The sequence below is a fragment of the Neophocaena asiaeorientalis genome, unplaced genomic scaffold (assembly GCF_003031525.2).
Source record: "Neophocaena asiaeorientalis asiaeorientalis breed wild unplaced genomic scaffold, Neophocaena_asiaeorientalis_V1.1 scaffold340, whole genome shotgun sequence".
Classification (NCBI taxonomy): Eukaryota; Metazoa; Chordata; class Mammalia; order Artiodactyla; family Phocoenidae; genus Neophocaena; species Neophocaena asiaeorientalis.
The window spans coordinates 3,838,934-3,858,490 of record NW_020172733.1 but is presented as its reverse complement, the minus strand read 5'-3'; the positions used below and the strand labels follow the sequence as shown (position 1 = coordinate 3,858,490).

The 19,557-nt window shown below is 37.5% G+C and overlaps 1 protein-coding gene across 1 annotated transcript in view; it reads right to left on the bottom strand.

Annotated features, from left to right (window-relative positions):
- LOC112396666 (transmembrane protein 117) overlaps window positions 1-19,557 on the bottom strand; it is a 317,352-nt gene that overhangs the window by 57,090 nt on the left and 240,705 nt on the right. The gene's annotated exons all lie outside the window — the stretch shown is intronic.

Sequence of the window (19,557 nt, the reverse complement as noted above, 5' to 3'; positions counted from 1 at the left end):
GTGTCCCCTGCATCGGCAGGCAGACTCTCAACCACTGCGCCACCAGGGAAGCCCTACACTACTATATTTAAAGTAGATAACCAACAGGACCTACTGTGTAGCACAGGGAACTCTGCTCAATAATCTGTAATAACCTGAATGGGAAAAGAATTTGAAAAGGAAGAGATAAATGTATATGTATAACTGAATCACTTTGCTGCACACCTGAAACTAACACAATATTGTAAATCAACTACAGTCCCACATAAAATAAAAATGTTTTTTAAAATGATATATTGTACCAAAAAAATTAGTAGTTATTCTTAATTTTGCTGTTTTGGACAAATATAAAGAAGAATTACAAATATGCAGACCTGCCATAAAAACTTTCAACCACTAGTTCACTGATTTGCACATTCATTAACATTTAACAATACTTCCTGCTCAGGTTGTAAAGGACAGAGTATACATATATTTATATCAGCAATTCTGGCCAGTTTGAATATCACATTAGACTCTGAAAATGTGAAGTTGTGGAGTTTATATACACAACAGTTTAAATTTTACTTGCTAGGAGTCACCGTTAAAGTTTTAGTTTCGTTCAGAGTTTTAGCTAATTATTTCAACAAGTCATACATCTTTTGTTTGTTTTGCTTTGAGCTTTAGCTGGCTTTCTATGCTTAGATCTAGAAAAGCTTGCAGTCTTACCAGCCTTCCAGGTAAGTATTTATTGTTGATATTTTCTTTAAAGATTCTAAATGAATTTCTTTTCAAGCTACAACTTCAGTATTTTTTTCTTGAGATTTCAGGCTTAACTGTCAAATCCATAACATATGTGTGTAAACGTCAACAGGATCTTGGAAAGGTTCATAATTATCATAACAACCTGAAAACATGAGCTACTAAGCCTACTGTGCCTAGCGAAACCTATGTGCTAAATGGCCATAAAGTAAACAGACTCTAACATGGGCTAAGTAGTCGATGAAATGATAATATAATGAATTGGCCTTACAGGTGAGTCTTGAGTACTAGCAACAGAGGCTCCAGTTTACTTCAGTCTATTACTTATATGTAAGTAGATGCAGTTAATGCCAGGTGGTTTAGGAGCTGAATCTCTAAAAGTCTAACAAGAGGCAGTAAACATAGATCACCAAACCAGTATGGATTCATGCTTCACTGAAGACCCATCTGTGGCCAGCTGGATTCATGACGTCACAGTTGTCTCTCTCAGCCATGTTCGGGCAACATAAACAAGATTGGGGGCTTCATACACAAGTAAATCATGGACAAGAAGTTGACTTAGCTGCATTAAACACAATGAAACTCAAGCAAAAACTCTAAATGTTCTTAAGGCTTGAGGTGAAAATCTGTTACTATAAAATGCCAGAAATTAAACCTAGATTTATTATATTAACCTTTCTCAATCTTTGCACTTGTAATGAAATGATTAATAGCCTTTAATCCAGTCACTTGTTCAACTGTTATACAAATAACCGCATTTTAATATTTCTGCTCAAAATAGCTAGTTCTTGACTATTGAAAGACTTTGATAGAGCTCAATACATGTGTATGGACCTTCCAGGCAAGACCTAGGGTATGAAGTACAGAGCAAGATCCATTGGAAGGTGACAAATGCTGCAGACAATTGTTAGAAGGAGGCTGGAGTGATCAAAATTGCATCTGGACCCAAAAATGCTTACAGATAAAATACCAACGCAAATTCCCCAACTTTAGTCATTCATTCCCTCTAACTTCTATAAAGAAGACATATATAAGACTATAGATGGAGTTTTCATTGGACAAATCCATCCTGATTGTTAACACGTACACATATCAACTCTTCCTTTCATTTTTGTCTTGCTTAAGCCCATTCAGTGAAATTCGTTTGTAGTAGATACAGAAACCTTACTATAACATCAATTCCTCCCTGTCTTTTACCCTCAACATTTGGTTAACCACTGAGGTTACTTCTGAAAGGGCCTCAAATCTATGCAGTTTTTCTGTTATCACCACTACCAATGTCTTAACCCTGTTCATAACCATCTCTAATCTGAATTACACAATAACCTCCTATTTCCCTGTGATTATCTTCACTTCACTATAGATTCCTTATTGCCACTATGGTAACTTCTGGAGAATTAATATGGTGTACTAGAAGAGCAAGAGTCCTGGAACCAGAAAGTATTAGGTTTGCAGACCACCTCCCCACTTTATGACCTGGGACAAATGAATAACTTGATAATCATCCATTCCCTTATCTGTAGAATGGGGATAAAAATAACTTCCCTTCACAGGGTTTCTTGAGGATTACATGCAATAAAGAATATAGAGCTTCTAGCACAACTATTTCATAATAGGTATGAAAAAAAAAATGTTAGATCTCTGACATACAGGCTCACATTTCCAAAATAATGTAGTGGTTCCCAAAAAGCAAAGCATGGATAAGAAGATCCTTCACTCTCTCCAAGCTATCTTATTTTTCAGATTCATATTTCATCTCACAGTCTCCTTTTTTCAGGCCCTCTTCCCCACCATAAAACCAATCTCACCAACTATCCCACCATTCTATGACGTACCTTAGCATCTTTGCATGCAATGCTCCCATTGTTTGGAATGCCATACCTTTCTTCTGGCCTAAGATTACTAACTAAGCCTGTCCACTGAGAAATCGACTGCTATTATTCCTATAAGTCACCCCTTCCCTGGTGTTACTGTAACACTTTGAATATACTTCTATGTTAAACAAATTTCCCAAAGTCTTCTAATGATTGTCTCACATTGCCCCTTTCTACCACAAGACTTAGTTCATCAAGTGTAAAGAAAATATTTCCTTAATCTAGGCAGCTGAAAATTTTTGTTCAGTGTATAGTATGATTTAGGAATACAAAAATACTTAAATGAATGAAGCAATGAATTAATTAATTAATATAAAAAGATTATTTAGATCATCTAACACCAGGGCCAACTAGAAAGAGAATAAAAGGATAAAGATAAAAACAAGGATTTGCAATATAAGAAAAACTAAAAGAAAACCACAGATAAATTGTGGGCCATGTAATTAATTATGATGTTCTAACAAAGTTAGAATAGAATATCACTCTATCATTTTTATACCTCTTCTAGAATAAAAAACTAGAGGGTAGGATATAATCAAATCAAAATAAAGAACCCATCTCTGACTTTCTGCAATCACACACTGGAAATTTATTTAATTTGAATATAAGTTAGCTGGCTAATAATGAAAAAAGTGAAATATTATAAAATCTCTTCATGGTATCTACTGAATCCTATTGTTTTAAAACACTCCTTTTAAATAAGGCTAGATATCAATCTATAACTTTGTGCACCAATTTACTGGCAAAAACAGTGAAAGAGCTATATAGCAAAATACATTTATTTTATCCATGTGAAACAAGAAAGAAAATTTATTTCATTGCCCTTCAAATGTATACTGGCAAATTACATTTGTCATTTGTCCTATAAAGTCAATGGTGAAGATAACTGCCAAGGAGCAGGATAAAGAAAAAAGAATGAAAAGAATTGAGGACAGTCTCAGAGACCTCTGGGACAACATGAAATTCACCAACATTCGAATTTAGGGGTCCCAGAAGAAGAAGAGAAAGGGAAAGGATTTGAGAAAATATTTGAAGAGATCATAGTTGATTTGTATAACTGATTCACTTTGTTATAAAGCAGAAACTAACACACCATTGTAAAGCAATTATACTCCAATAAAGATGTAAAATAAAAATAAATTAGTGATGCTAAAAATAAAAAAATTAAAAAAAAAGAGATCATAGTTGAAAACTTCCCTAACTTCCCTAACATGGGAAAGGAAATATCCACCCAAGTCCAAGAAGCACAGAGAATTCCATACAGGATAAACCCTAGGAGGAGCACACCAAGATAGATATTAATCAAACCAACAAAAATTAAATTCAGACAAAAAACATTAAAAGCAGCAAGGGAAAAGCAACAAATAACATACGAGGCAATCCCCATTAGGTTATCAGCTGATTTCTCAGCAGGCCAGAAGGGAGTGGCAGGATATATTTAAAGTGATGAAGGGGAAAAAACTACAACCAAGGTTACCCTATCCAGGAAGAATCTCATTCAGATTCAACAGAGAAATCAAAAGCTTTACAGATAAGCAAAAGCTAAGAGAATTCAGTACCGCCAAACCAGCTTTACAACAAATACTAAATGAACTTCTCTAGGCGGGAACAGTACCGGAAGAAAAATATCCACAAAAACAAACCCAAAACAATTAAGAAAATGGTAATAGGAACATACGTATCAATAATTACCTTAAATGTTCCAACCAAAAGACACAGACTGGCTGAATGGGTCCAAAAACAAGACCTGTATATAGGCTGTCTCCAAGAGACCCACTTCAGACCTAGGGACACATACAGACTGAAAGTGAGGGGATGGAGGAAGATATTCCATGCAAATGGAAACCAAAAGAAAGCTGGAGTAGCAAAACTCATATCAGATGAAACAGACTTTAAAATAAAGACTGTTACAAGAGAAAAGGAAAGACACTACATAATGATCAAGGGATCGATGCAAGAAGAAGATATAACAATTGTAAATATTTATGCACCCAACATAGGAGCACCTCAATACAAAAGGCAAATGTTAACAGCCATGAAAGGGGAAATTGACAGTAGCACAATAATAGTGGGGGACTTTAATACCTCACACCAATGGATGGATCATCCAGACAGTAAATTAATAAGGAAACACAAGCTTTAAATGACACAATAGACCAGATAGATTTAATTGATATTTATAGGACATTCCATCTGAAAACAGCAGATTACACTTTCTTCTCAAGTGTACACAGAACATTCTCCAGGATAGCTCACAACATTCTCCAGGATAGGTCACATCTTGGATCACAAATCAAGCCTTGGTAAATTTAAGAAAATTGAAATCATATCAAGCATCTTTTCCGACCACAATGCTATGGGATTAGAAATAAATTACAGGGGGAAGAAAAGTAAAAAACACAAACACTTGGAGGCTAAACAATATGTTACTAAATAACCAAGAGATCACTGAAGAAATCAAAGAGAAAATCAAATAATACCTAGAGACAAATGACAATGAAAACACGAAAAAGAGGGAATTTTACAGGAATACAATCCTACCCCAAGAAACAAGAAAAATCTCAAAGAAACAATCTATCCTTACACCTAAAGGAACTAGAGAAAGAAGAGCATACAAAACCCAAGGTTAGCGGAAGGAAAGAAATCATAAAGACCAGAGCAGAAATAAACGAAATAGAAAAAAAGAAAACAAAAGCAAAGAGCAATAAAACTAAAGACTGGTTCTTTGAAAAGATAAACAAAATTGATAAACTTTTAGCCAGTCTCATCAAGAAACAGAGGGAGAGGACTCAAGTCAATAAAATTAGAAATGAAAAAAGAGAAGTTACAATGGACACTGCAGAAATACAAAGTATCATAAGAGACTACTGCAAGAAACTATATGACAATAAAATGGACAACCTGGAAGAAATGGACAAATTCTTGGAAAGGTACAACTTTCCAAGACTGAACCAGGAAAAATATAAAATATAAACAGACAAATCACAAGTAGTGAAATTGAAACTGTAATTAAAAACCTTCCAACAAACAAAAGTCCAGAACCAGATGGCTTCACAGGCAAATTCTATCAAACATTTAGAGAAGAGCTAACACCTATCATTCTCAAACTCTTCCAAAAAAATTGCAGAGGGAGGAATACTCCCAAACTCATTCTACGAGGCCACCATCATCCTGATACCAAAACCAGACAAAGATGTCACAGAAAAAGAAAATTACAGACCAGTATCACTGATGAACGTATACACAAAAATCCTCAACAAAATACTAGCATACAGTATCCAACAACACATTAAAAGGATCATAAACCATGATCAAGTGGGATTTATCCCAGGGATGCAAGGATTCTTCAATATATGCAAATCAATCAATGTGATTCACCATATTAACAAATTGAATAACAAACACCATATGATCATCTCAACAGATGCAGAAAGAGCTTTTGACAAAATTCCACACCAATTTATGATCAAAACTCTCTACAGTGGCCATAGAGGGAACCTACCTCAACATAATAAAGGCCATATATGACAAACCCACAGCAAACATCATTCTTAATGGTGAAAAACTGAAAGCATTTCTTGTAAGATCACGAACAGACAAGACAAGGATGTCCACTCTCGCCACTCTTATTCAAAATAGTTTTGGAAGGCAATCAGAAAAGGAAAAAAAATAAAAGGATAATAGATTGGAAAAGAAGAAGTAAAACCGTCACTGTTTGCAGAGGACATGATACTATACATAGAAAATCCTAAAGACGCTACCAGAAAACTACTAGAGCTAATCAATGAATTTGGTAAAGTTGCAGGATACAAAATTAATGCACAGAAATCTCTTGCATTCCTATGCACTAACAACAAAAGATCAGAGAGAGAAATTAAGGAAACAATCCCATTTACCATCACAACAAAAAGAATAAATACCTAGGAATAAACTTACCTAAGGAGGCAAAAACTTGTACTCAGAAAACTATAAAACACTGATGAAAGAAATCAAAGATGACACAAATAGATGGAGAAATATACCATGTTCTTGGATTGGAAGAATCAATATTGTGGAAATGACTATACTACCCAAAGCAGTATAAATGTTTTGCAAAGCAGATTGAGAAATAGTGACGGTTTCAACTTTTTCTGTTGTATGAAATCCTTCTGGGGATATTAAGGAAGGAACTAAATTCTGCCTCTGAACCTCAACAATACTCAGGGACTGAAGGCTCAGTATTTCTGGTTGTGAGGGAGAGGAAGGATGGAACTTAAAACAGGAGTTGGAAATCCTGCATGATGAGTAGTTTATGTACTCTCTTCCAGCCAATAAAACCAGAAAATGACTTTTGTCCCACGAGCTAAGATGAGCATTTGCTACCTGGAGAAATTCAAGCAGAGAGTTAGACACCTTAATGAGAAGAAAAGCTATAAAAATACACCTTTTATATTAAACGAGTCCCATTACCTAAATACTGTTTATATGGGTTGAAGACAAGTTTCATCTCAAAGAAAACTGACCAGCTCTGCCCTCCCCCCAAAAAATCATTAACAATTGAAGATCACCTAGTGAAATAAGCAAATTCCCATTGACCACAATCCCCCTCCATACAAGTCTTACTGGTCACAAGCCTTGTTATGCACAGAGACTTTCCAACCATCTTTTACAGCCCACTATTGAAAATGAACTCACTTCATACACTACCATGTATTTGAGGTAAATTTCTAACAAGTAAAAAAAGCTCAAAACTAAACAAAAATGAGGTACTCATTCAGAGGAAATAGACAATACAGAGAGCAGAGAAAAAAGTGTCCAGAGAGAATAAAGATATTTTTCAGACATGCAAATTCAAAATTCAATTATATGCTGTCTATAAAAAAATACAGCTAAAACTAACACTACATGAGGGTTGAAAATAGAATAGTTAAAAAGGTTTAAAAGATAACATGCAAACAATAACAAGAAGAAATGTGGTATAGCTATAATAATATCAATCAAGGCAAAATGTATTATTATAAAGTGAGAGAACCTTACTAATGACAAAAGATTCAACCCATCAGGAAGATATAAGGTACCACCAAAATACAGGAATTAAAGTAAATTTATAAAGTGGTAAGAAAAAATAGACAAATTCACATAGAAAATGTATAAGATATCAACATATTTCTCTCAATAACCAATGAAACAAGCAGACAAAGATATCAGTGAGGACATAAAGGATTTGAATAAGATGATTAGCAAAATATCTAATGTGTGTGTGTGTGTGTGTGTGTGTGTGTATATATATATATATATATATATATATATATATACAGACTCACCCCATATGTACAGAATACACATACTTTTCATGCAACAGAGAACATTTAGACATCTTGAAAATAAACAAGGCTATAAAGCAAGTCTCAAAATTTTTAAATGACTGAATTATATAAAGGATATTCTTTGACCATAATGTAACTAGACTATAAATCAATAATAAAAAGATAACTTGACAATCCCCCCAGATCTTTGGAAACGAAGAAATACACTTCAGGTAACATGTGAGTCAAAATTGAAATCTCAGTGGGACAGAGAAAATATTTTGAACTGGATAGTAATAAAAATATTGTTAGATATACCTAAAATCATGCTTAAACTTTCAATTTTAAACAAATATATTTTAAAAAGAACAAACGCTAAAAATTAATGAATTAAGAATCTTTCTCAAGAAATTAAAGAAGTAGCAAAATACACCCAAAAAGATAAAAATAATAAAAAGTTTTAAAAATAAAATTTAATTAAACATGTACGAAGAAAAAATGGAATTATACAATAGAGAGGATGAACAAAGTTGGTTCTGTGAAGACATAAAATTGATCATTCTCTAGCAAGACTGATCAACATATAAAGAGAGAAGGTACAAGTAACAATTTCTGACAAATAACCATGTCAGAAATGAAAAAGGGGAATTGCTGCAGATCCCGCAGAGGTTAAACAAATAATAAGTGTGCATTTGATGAAATTTAGATGAAATCAACACATATCTAGAAAAACATTTACAAATTACCAAAATGTACATAGGAATCAAAAAGAATTTAAAACATAGATCTATTCACAAACTTGAATGTATAATTAGAAACTTCTCCACAGGAAAGTTTCAGGCCCAGATGTGCACATGGGCCAAAGAGAAATGTGCAGGAATGTTTATAGCATCATTAGTTGTAATAGTCTGAAAGTGGAAACAGCCAGAATGTCTAGCAACAGAAGAATGGATAGATATATCACGGCACAGCCATACAATGGAGACGATTCAACAACGAAAGTGAACAAATTACTATTATTCAAAGCCTGAATGGAGCTCAGAGACTTACATAAAAGAAGCCAGACAAAAATAAAAGAGAACATATTGTATGATTATAAGTATATAAAGCTCAGAAACAGGCAAAACTAAACTACAGTGATTAGGAAAGTATTATAAGTGGTAAAACTACAAAAAAAAGCAAGAAAACATAGAGCATAAAAGTGAGATAGGGTTTACTTTGGAGAAAGAGAGCTTTATTATAAGGAAAGACAGCCAGAGGGTTTCTGGGGTGCTGGCAATGTTTTGTTCGTTTGTTTGTTTAATACAAATGGTAGTAACACGGGTGTTCACTTAAAAATATTTGATAATAATTCACTTTGCAATAATTAAGCTGTATATACATGTTCTATGTGCTTTTGTATAGGTATGTTATTTCCATATTTTCAAAAAATTTACCAAAAAGAAAGTACTTATAATTATAGGAAATATTAAGAAATGGTAGCTATTACTGTCACCTAATAGGAGAAACACTGGGGTCGCAAAAGACCAACACAGCTTTTGAGAGAAAATTATTTCTAGGTTGGATTGGAGAGTACCACAAAGGGACGTAGAGGAGCGAGAGTGCTTCCTGAAGGGTGACCAAGCCTGCTGTGCGGGACCAGTACAATTAGTGAAGGATCCTGGCTAAAGCAAGCATAGTATAAAAGAAAAATGAAAGATGAAGCTGAAAACTAATTACGTAGGGAAGGTTACTGAGTACCCACAAGGTAATTTAGCTCCTGTTTCTGAGCCTGTGGACAATTCACATTTGGAATTTAGATTGCTTGAGTTTCTTCCATAAGGCGCTGCATTTTAAACATCTTTCTGCTTTTTAACTAACCATGTTTCTTGGTATCTCTTAATGGAAAAGAGGTGATATCGCCTTATGAAATGCAAGAACTACCCGTTTGACATCCCTTACGCCTGATAAGGTACAGATTAAATCAAGTGCCATTTGAAAGACCTATAAAAATGTATTATCTGCTTCATTGGTTTCAAGGGGTGAAGCAGAAAGTCACCTAGAAGCACTTGTTCCCTCGGTTCCTGGAAGAATCACTTGGGTAATTTCCCAGGAGCTCCATGCTGGGGAAGTGGAATAGGCAAGGGTGTATTCAACGCTCTCCAAGATCCCTGACATGCAGAGACAGTCACAGGGGAGAAAATGGGTCCATCTGCTCCTCAAGAGGGGAGGTGCAGAGGCTTGTGGAGGACGTGACTGCAGCCCACTGGCAGGAAAGAACCGTGAGGCCTCCTCAAACAAAAGCTGTAAGCAAAGTGGTAGCCAAGCTGCTGACTCAGGGGCAGGGATGGGAGAGCTGTTTTCAGCAACCGTGTGACTGATGGGAGCTCTTCTGAACCCAGTCATTCTGAAGTGAGGGATACGCTCATGGCCAAGGTTGGGTCTGGGCCAGGGAGGGCACCAAGGCTGAGTGGACAGGAGTGCGTGTAACTAGGCAGGTGCAAGCTTCAAAAGTCACACTATATGGCAGCGAGACACATGGACAGTAGGAGAATAATCAATAGCTTCCTCTATGGCTCATAGTTGAAAAAGACCCCAGTGACCCCACATTGGACTAGGTAAGGCACTGAATTTAAGGTCAATCGGGTAGGTCAAACTTCAGAAGGGAGACTGCACTCCTTGCTAATGAATGCAGGCAGAGTCTCAAGTCATCAATTAGATAGGCTAAAATAAGTCAGGCCACCAACATATGGTGCCAGATATTCCTGCACGATCAGCTTAAAGCTGCTTGGTGCATATATCATCCTCCACAAACACTGAAAGCAGAGGCCTTGGGTAGGAATTAAAGGTTTGTTTGCCTGGAGATTTCTCTTCAGGCACCTCCGATACAAGGGGCATATCCAACCCTAAAAGCATAGCCACTTAAGACGCCTCCCCGTCTGCAATTTCACTTGAGAGGGTCACCTATTTATTCATTCTTTCAACAATATTGACTGAACACCTCCCATACGGCTGGAACAGTGCAAGGTGCTGGGAATACCAAGATGAGCAAGATGTAGTCATTAGCATTTAGCAAATGAAAAAAGACATGCAAATAAACCAACAGTGCCCTATGTGGAAAATGCTGTACACCAGGGGAGAGGTAGAGATGAGAAAGTCCCAGTTCTTTTGACATGAAGGGGAGGGGCCCGGGGAAGAGCAGGCTTCAAGAGGAGGGACAGAGGAAGGAAAATGTGTTTGAAGTAGAACGAAACAGACATACAAACGTAGAGAGGGTTGAAAGCAGCAAGCATGTTAAAGGGAGAAGCAGGGGCAGTTCCGGGCTGCTGTCCAGATGCACAGTGAGATAGGAAGGGAGGCCAGGGAGCCAGGGCTGCATCACTGAAGGCTTTGCAGAGCCTTCACAAAGTCTGTCTTTTTAAATACTGATATGGGAACATTAGAACAATAAGCCCCACTCAACTATCTCAACAACTACCTGAATATTATCGACTTCATGTCTTTAAAATGCTTTCTGGGCTTCCCTGGTGGCGCAGTGGTTGAGAGTCCGTCTGCCGATGCAGGGGACACGGGTTCGTGCCCCGGTCCGGGAAGATCCCACATGCCGCGGAGCGGCTGGGCCCGTGAGCCATGGCCGCTGAGCCTGCGCGTCCAGAGCCTGTGCTCCGCAACGGGAGAGGCCGCAACAGGGAGAGGCCCACATACCGCAAAGAAAAAAAAAAAGTGCTTTCCATTTAGGAAACTGTTATCAGTCAGGGTACTCCAGAGAAACAGACCAGTAGGAGATAGATAGATAGATAGACAGACAGACAGATAGATAGGTAGATATACAGATAGTTATAGAAAGATGGGCACAAGTACATACACACACATTCACATAAGCAAAAAGATTTCTTTCAAGGAATTAGTTTATGTAGTCGTGGAGCCTGGCAAGCCTGAGATCTGCAGGGCAGGCCAGCAGGTTGGAACTTCTTGGGCAGGAGCTGATGCTGCAATCATCAGGAAGAATTTCTTTTTTCTCTGGGAATCCTGTTTTTGCTCTTAAGGCACTTCTACTGACTGGATGAGGTCCCCCACGTTATGGAGAGTAAGCTCCTTTACTTCAACTCAACTGATTGCAGATGTTCACCATATCTACAAAAGACCTTTACAGCAACACCGAGATTAGTGTTGGATTCAAGAGCTGGGTACTAGAGCTTAGCTAAGTTGACACAAAAAACAAACCAGCACAGAAGTCATATTCCCAATTTACGTTTAAAGATACACTTGTTTTTACATCCAAAAACTACAACTCCCATCAACATCTGCTACAACATTTTTAAGTCCCTATGATTGTAACTTTGGAATTTAACACAGAAGTCCTGTAACGTTGCCTCCACTTTCCCCAATACACGTACACACAAAATACACAAATAGTACCTCATCAAATAGAGATGATGCTTCTCACCAATACTCTGAGAAGTCCATACACATTTAGTCACACCTTAATAGTTTATCATTCAAACTGTGAAATTTCACAGTATTTCTGAAATTGTAATTCAATTTCCATGAACGCATACCTGCACCTTAATCTATAATGAGTTATGTTTTGTTGTTTCAGCACAAGACTCTGTAAGCTCTTCTCCTTCTAGCCCCTTTCTGAGGTTCTTACACTAAAATTATTTTTGCTTCAAGCATCAACATTTTACTCTTCTGTTTGCAGCTACATGGCAACAGGTAAATTATGTACATTCATGTCCAACATAAAAAGCATTCTTTTGAAACCCCAAGGTATTCACTTTTAGTTCCTCTTGAACATAGAGGTTGTGGTTATATTAGTCATTTTTATTACGGCCTATTTTGTTCATCAAAAATAGACTATCCTTTGAACACACTATTCTGTGTATATAATACAAGTAGCACTTTTTAGTAAGCAGTCATCAGCCTGTGAGAAACACCATAGAATGTTTAACAGCATATAAAATCACTGGCAGCCAGAACCTTGAATATCAGATACTATTTTTGGAATCCTGAGAGTTGCAGGGCATTATATAAACACAAGTAGAAGTATCTAGCATAGTATCCAATGCTGTGGGTGTTTAGTGAGTGTATGTTAAATCCGAAGAGAAAGGGAGAGAAATTAATCTTCTAGAGAAACACAACCTCTGATGGGTGAGGAAGGGCTGGAAGTTGATATCAAACCAAATTGAGTATTGTATACATTTATGCTCAGTTATTGAGAGAAAAGCATATATTCATTATAAATTTGAGGATCACTCATACTCAAACATATACTTTTAGACATCTTTATAGAATCCTTAAGTGACTCATTCCCTGTGAAATTGTGGGTCACAAGGCAGGAGAGGGCATGGGGACACACCTCTCAACCTCTTAACAATGGTTGCTATGTATGTGTCCCAACTACCAGAAACCAGGACGGGGCCTGAGCGATCGGAGTCTGAACTGGGATCCCAAATCTAGGCTTAGCAGATAACTAAGGCCTATTTAAAGATGCTCAGACAATTGAAAAAACCAAATCACCAGCTCCAGGGAGGTGATTTAATGGAAACATGGGCACCAAAGTACAAAATCGGACCATGTCCGTAGGCAGGCACAAGGGAAGCTAGTAGCAACTACTGAGCTTAAAAGTAAGCCCTCTGGTATACACATGGTTAGCTTTTTTTTTTTTTAACATCTTTTATTGGAGGATAATTGCTTTACAATGGTGTGTTAGTTGCTGCTGTATAACAAAGTGAATCAGCTATATGTATACATATATCCCCATATCTCCTCCCTCTTGCGTCTCCCTCCCATCCTCCCTATCCCACCCCTCCAGGTGGTCACAGAGCACTGAGCTGATCTCCACATGGTTAGCTTTTTATCCAGCTCCTGGAGCTGGAGCAAGGGCATGGTAGGAGTGCTACCTACCAAATGAGCAGAAGATCAGGCCCAAGGGATGCCTCCAGATGAGTATCAGTATCAGAGCCTGGTGAAACGTACCTGATATTTATAGGCCATGCATAAATTCCCACATGTAAGGAAAACCAGGCAGATGGCACCTTTTACTTAACATTGCCTTGATAAAGTCATCAGTGGCTTTAGTTTGTCTAACAATCCACATGCAAATCAGCTGCCCTCAAAATTGAGAACAAAAGACAGCAACGAGGAAAATTATTACTTCTACTAATTTGAAGTTCTACTAATTTGAAGTATTTGTTGTCTATTTAACTAACTGTCCCTTTCCCCCTGAACTTGTCTCTTCACAATATGGCTTCACCTGATCTGGGCACACGCTTTCAAGGACATCAGGTAATGCACAGCGACTGTTCCAGCCCCCATCTTCTACCCTCTGCTTTGAGTTTTCCCTCTTCGAGCCTTCCAATCAACATTCTGTTGACTTTAAGCCTGACTCTTCCTCTCCACCCAGACTACTGCTACCTTAAAGAGTCTATCTGGATTTCATTTCCTCTCTTTCCAAGACACTGCTTCCCAGACTTCTCAGCTCTCTTCACCATGGTCCACAGGTGAGCTTGCCCTGCCCATCCTTCAGTCTTGATCAATGCTCAGCTCATTCTCAGTCCTGGTTACATCTAGATTCACCTGAGGAACTTTGAAGAACATCATTGCCTGGGCCCCTTCCCAAAAAAGCCTAACTTACGCTGGTGTGGGCTTCAGACATCAGTATTTTTTTTAAATCTCCTGGTGATGCTAACACACAGCCTGACTTGAGAACCACTTCTGTAGCTAAGGCTTCTTTACACTGCTCCTGGTGGTCTGGAAGGCAATTTGGAGCGAGCATCATGGCCACATTGAGCCACAAAGGGTCTCGGGAGTCATTACAAAGGACCATTGTAAAGCAGAATATGCCGTAAGAAGCAAAATATAGTCTACGAATCATAAGCGCCCTAAGAATGATAAGCACCAAAAGACACATTTAAGTACATTTGGGTAGATCAGGAATGATCAAAGCTGGGACTTATAAAAAGGAAACATTTACAGCCTCCTTACTTCCAACAAAGGACCCTCATTTATTCATTAGACACTGTTCACCAGATTAATAGTCAATCTCATTCAGAAAAGCCGTGACCATCCAGCCATCAGGAGACATCTAAACTCTGCTCAGCGTGCTGAAATTCTTTTAGCTGCCCCAATTCCCGATGCCAGCTCATGAAGAAATGATGGAAATATCAAAGAACAATCTGCTTCAGAATCATTGATTTAAAAGCACATAGCATATGATGACATAATTATATCTTTGATGATTAACAAAACCAGAATTTATTTAAATTAGAGACCTTCTGGTTGAAATGAGCTGCAATCATGAAGGGATGTGCCTGGCACATGCTGCATTCCAAGTGGAGCATCAGAAGTGCTATAACCCCACCCTAACTGCTCTTGTTCACTTTGGAGTCAGTTTCCCCCCAAAAAAACCTATGGGTCATGAATTATGAGTAAAGATGGGCAGTTTAATATTACTTTCGTTTCTTTAGAAATTTGGGGAAAGTCTCTTTGCTAATGGCTGAGTTATATTCCCCAATGATGCCTGAGAACAGGAAAAATAAAATGCGAGAATTGTGTTTTAAAACCATAGATGAAAATGAAGCTACTTATGACAAAATAAAAATATAGCGAGTTTTGTCCAAAAGGTGTCATACGAATAAACTGTGATGTTTAAAGAAGTGAAAAAGTACTGATACCTGGAAAACGGAGGCTGAAGAAAAAATGCAATGCATATTAATTTTAATAAAATGATATACTGCATAATACTTGAAGAGCTAAGAGAAAAAGAAAAAGTACTTCCTTTCACCAATTCCTACCAAAATTTATGGATGAACAAAATAACATGGTGAACAATCTTTCTATTCCTCTGCTTCTCATACACATAGTAATCTCCACCCATACTGAGTCCCCCTTGCTTTTCTATGTCTGTGAGATTTTGCACATTGCTGTTTCCTATGCCTGAAATATCTTCCTTTATCTTTTTCAGCAGTCGACCCTTGCTTATCTTTTGAAATAAAGCTCCAGTATCACTTTCTCTTCCTTATCCTCTTCCCCGACCTTCTAAAGCTGAGTTAGGTTTTTCTGTCTTCTAAATCACAGTACTTTTTCCCCTGGTTAATCTGGCACTTAATAAACTTTTGCTGGTTGAAATAAACTTTTGCTGGTTGAATAATTCTTAAAAAGAAACTTGGGTCATTATTCAATGAGAAAGGAACTGGTCTGAATATAAAATGTTATTATTTTTCATGAATATATTGTCCCCTTTATTTTGTTGCTTTTCTTCTTCTTTTTTTTTTTCTTTTGCGGTACGCGGGCCTCTCACTGTTGTGGCCTCTCCCGTTGCGGAGCACAGGCTCCGGACGCGCAGGCTCAGCGGCCATGGCTCACGGGCCCAGGCGCTCTGCGGCATGTGGGATCTTCCCCGACCGGGGCATGAACCCGTGTCCCCTGCATCGGCAGGCAGACTGTTAACCACTGTGCCACCAGGGAAACCCTGCCTTTCTTCCTTTAAAAAGTTTTATTAATCATAAAGGTAAAAAAAAAGTTCACAATTAAAATAGAAAAAGCATTAGAAATTGAAGGGAAGATGTCATCTGACATTCCATCATTCAGAACAACTACTACAATTTCCTCCAATATATTTTCTACATATTTTCTAAATAAAAGAATCAAGGTGTGAGTAAGGACAAAATGTGGCAGAAGATTAGAGAGATGATAGATAACTAGATAGATAATAATTTATAAAAATAAATTATAAAATGATTATAAACAAGATAACTGATAATCAATACATCCCAATAAATCTATAACACACATATAGTAAGACATTTTACTGATAAGATCTTTTGACTCGAAGAAGCAGGAGTTACTTGAAAGAGTCAGATAGTATCATTCTGACATATATCATGGTGAAGTGAACAGTAATGCCTGACCACAAAGATAAAAACACAAACAGTCTGCATGCCCGATATAGGTGATATTAAAATGATGCTCTAAATTAAGTGGGAGGTTATTGCATAATTCTCTTGTTTTTCTCTCCCTCACTAGTCAAAAGCAAGGCATAGCCTGGTTTTATCTCAAACCCCGATGACTTCAGGATCAGACATTGTGATTGTTCACCATTAGCCAATGCACTGGCAAACCCCAGCAGAGGAACTCTGTCAAGAGTATGTCCAGAAGGCCCAGGACAGAGTGGGTAGACTTTGGGGAAAGAACCAGTTATGGTGCATTTGATTCAACTAATGGGTTATGAAGAGTAAAAGGCATTGGGATAGACAGCTAAAGATCAAAAAGGACAATTGCAATGCTATGCAGAAAGTGCTGTAATTAAAAACAAAAAAAAATACACTATGGTTCAAGGAAAGGTTCAATGTAGAAATGGCATCAGAACTAGAATTTAATGAATGAGTCCATTTTGGGAAGGCAAGAGGGGTAGTGGGAATTTCAGGTGGAAGAAACAATCTATGCAAGAATAACTAGGCAAGAGAAACCATGATGCATTCAAGGAGCTCAAAGTACTCAGAAACTGAATCCCAAGCTAAGGGTTAATTGATGAAGCGGATCAGAGTGATGAGCAACAAAGCTGAAAATACAGGCAGGAACAGATCTGGAAGAGGGAATTGTGTAAATGTAATCCTGAATGTAAAGGGGGCTTTCAATGATCATAGGTTTGTATGTCAAATGATTCAATTTGTGTTCTATTGATACTAAGCTGATAGCAGCATGGAGACTTGATTGATAGGGCCACAATGAGACGAAATTTGACCAGTTAGGAGGCCGCTGCAATGAGTCAGGTGAAAGATAGGGGCCTAAGGAACCAGCAGCAGAGAGGAGGTGGAGACACAGTCAAAGCTAATAAGGGACAAAATGTCCTCATTTGCAGGATGAAGACAGTAAGAGAAAGGATGGAGTTAAAAGTAACTTCTGTATTTCTGCTTCAGCAACTGAGTGGGTGGTGATGCCATTCATCAAATCAGAAAATACAGGGAAAGAAGCAAATGTGAAGAATACATTCAGTTTTGGAAAAGCTGAGATTTATCTGCTTGTGGAACACTAGAGACATGCTCAATAGGTAGCTGAATATACGAGTCTGTACTGGAGTGCAGAGAAGGATGTAAGAGCACTTAGGTAAGAGGTGGAGTTTGCACTTCGCAGTTATAAAAGTGGGTAAAATTCCATAAAGAGAAGAAAGGAACTAAGATCAGAATCCCAAGAACATCAACCTCAAAGGAATTGTAAGGAGAAAAAGAATCCACACTATTTAAAGAGAGGGCTGATCCAGGAACAGGATCTGTCTAGAGACAGAAAAAATTAGGAGTATCGTCAGAATGAAATACAATAAGAAATTCAAGAAAATGGAATATAATAAGAAGTTTTTTTAAGTGAAAATGATTGACAGTATGAAATGTTTAACTGAGGTGAAAAATTAAGAATTGAAATATATCTGTTAAATTTAACATTTAGATCACTGTTGATCTCAGCAAGAACATGCCACGAGTTGAGTAAATATTAGAGTGCAGGGGGTCTGATCATATTTAGGAAGAAAGGAAATGGAGACAATGAGTACAGGCATTTATTTTAATTCCAAAAGCTTGCCTGTAAAGGGACAGAAAGACACACCGATAATTAGGCCACATCGGCTTAAGGAATGAGGGAGACACAATTGTGTTTCTAATTAGGCCACATAGGCTTAAGGAATGAGGGAGACACAATTGTGTTTCTAACGGAGGGAACTGAATCAGAATGCACGTTATCATGCATCATGGCTATTTTTGTACATGACTATTTTCTCTACTTAACTCTAAGTTGTTTGACTGCAAAAACACTAACTCAGGCATAGTAGTGGCTCAATAAATGTTACTTAATCAGGGAGTAAATGAATGCAGCAATCAATCAGAAAAATATGAAGAATATAAGGAATATTATAAATGCAACCAGACTTAAAACTTATAGTATAATTATAGATATACAGTATCACAGAATAAAACTGGAGGGGATCATGTACATCTAAGTTTTAGTTCATATGACACCAAAAATAAAAAGTTGCATGACTTTAGTAAAAAAATACATAATATTTGGACTTCAGATACTTTTTCTGTAAATTAGAAAGTTGATCAGGAATGACAGAAGCTTGAATTCATCCCGAGTCTGATGGATTGGTCCTAACTGCCTGGCACAGTGTAATGAAGTCTAAGGTTCTGTCTGTACTCAAGGGAGTGGAGGGTTTTAAGGAATCAGCAATGTCTGCTACGGGTACACAAAGAGGAGTGGGTAACACAAGTGCTACATTATTGCCCAACCCTAAAATAGTTCATGTATCCAGCTCTGAAAGGTAAGAAAGATATGTGACTTATGGTCCTTTTCTGAAAATTCATTCAGAATAAAGTTTTAAAAAGAAAATCCTACAGTGAATTAAAGACTGGAGAGATGTTTTATCCATGGCTTGTTTCAGATTTCTTTTTATAAAAACCAAACTAGCATGGCTAGACTATCGAATCTCCATGTAGGAATCTGGGAGTAGCTCATGACGCTCAGTGGATATTCTTTTATTAATCTCAGCAGACTGCTGTGATGGAGGTTAGCAGTAAGTATGATTAGCCTCACTGACCAGATGGGGAAACAAAGCACAGAGAGAATAAATTACTTTTCCTAGGCTACTGAGCAAACCAGAAGTGGATGTGAGAATGGTTTCTTTGGTCAAGCAGATCCAAGACCTGATT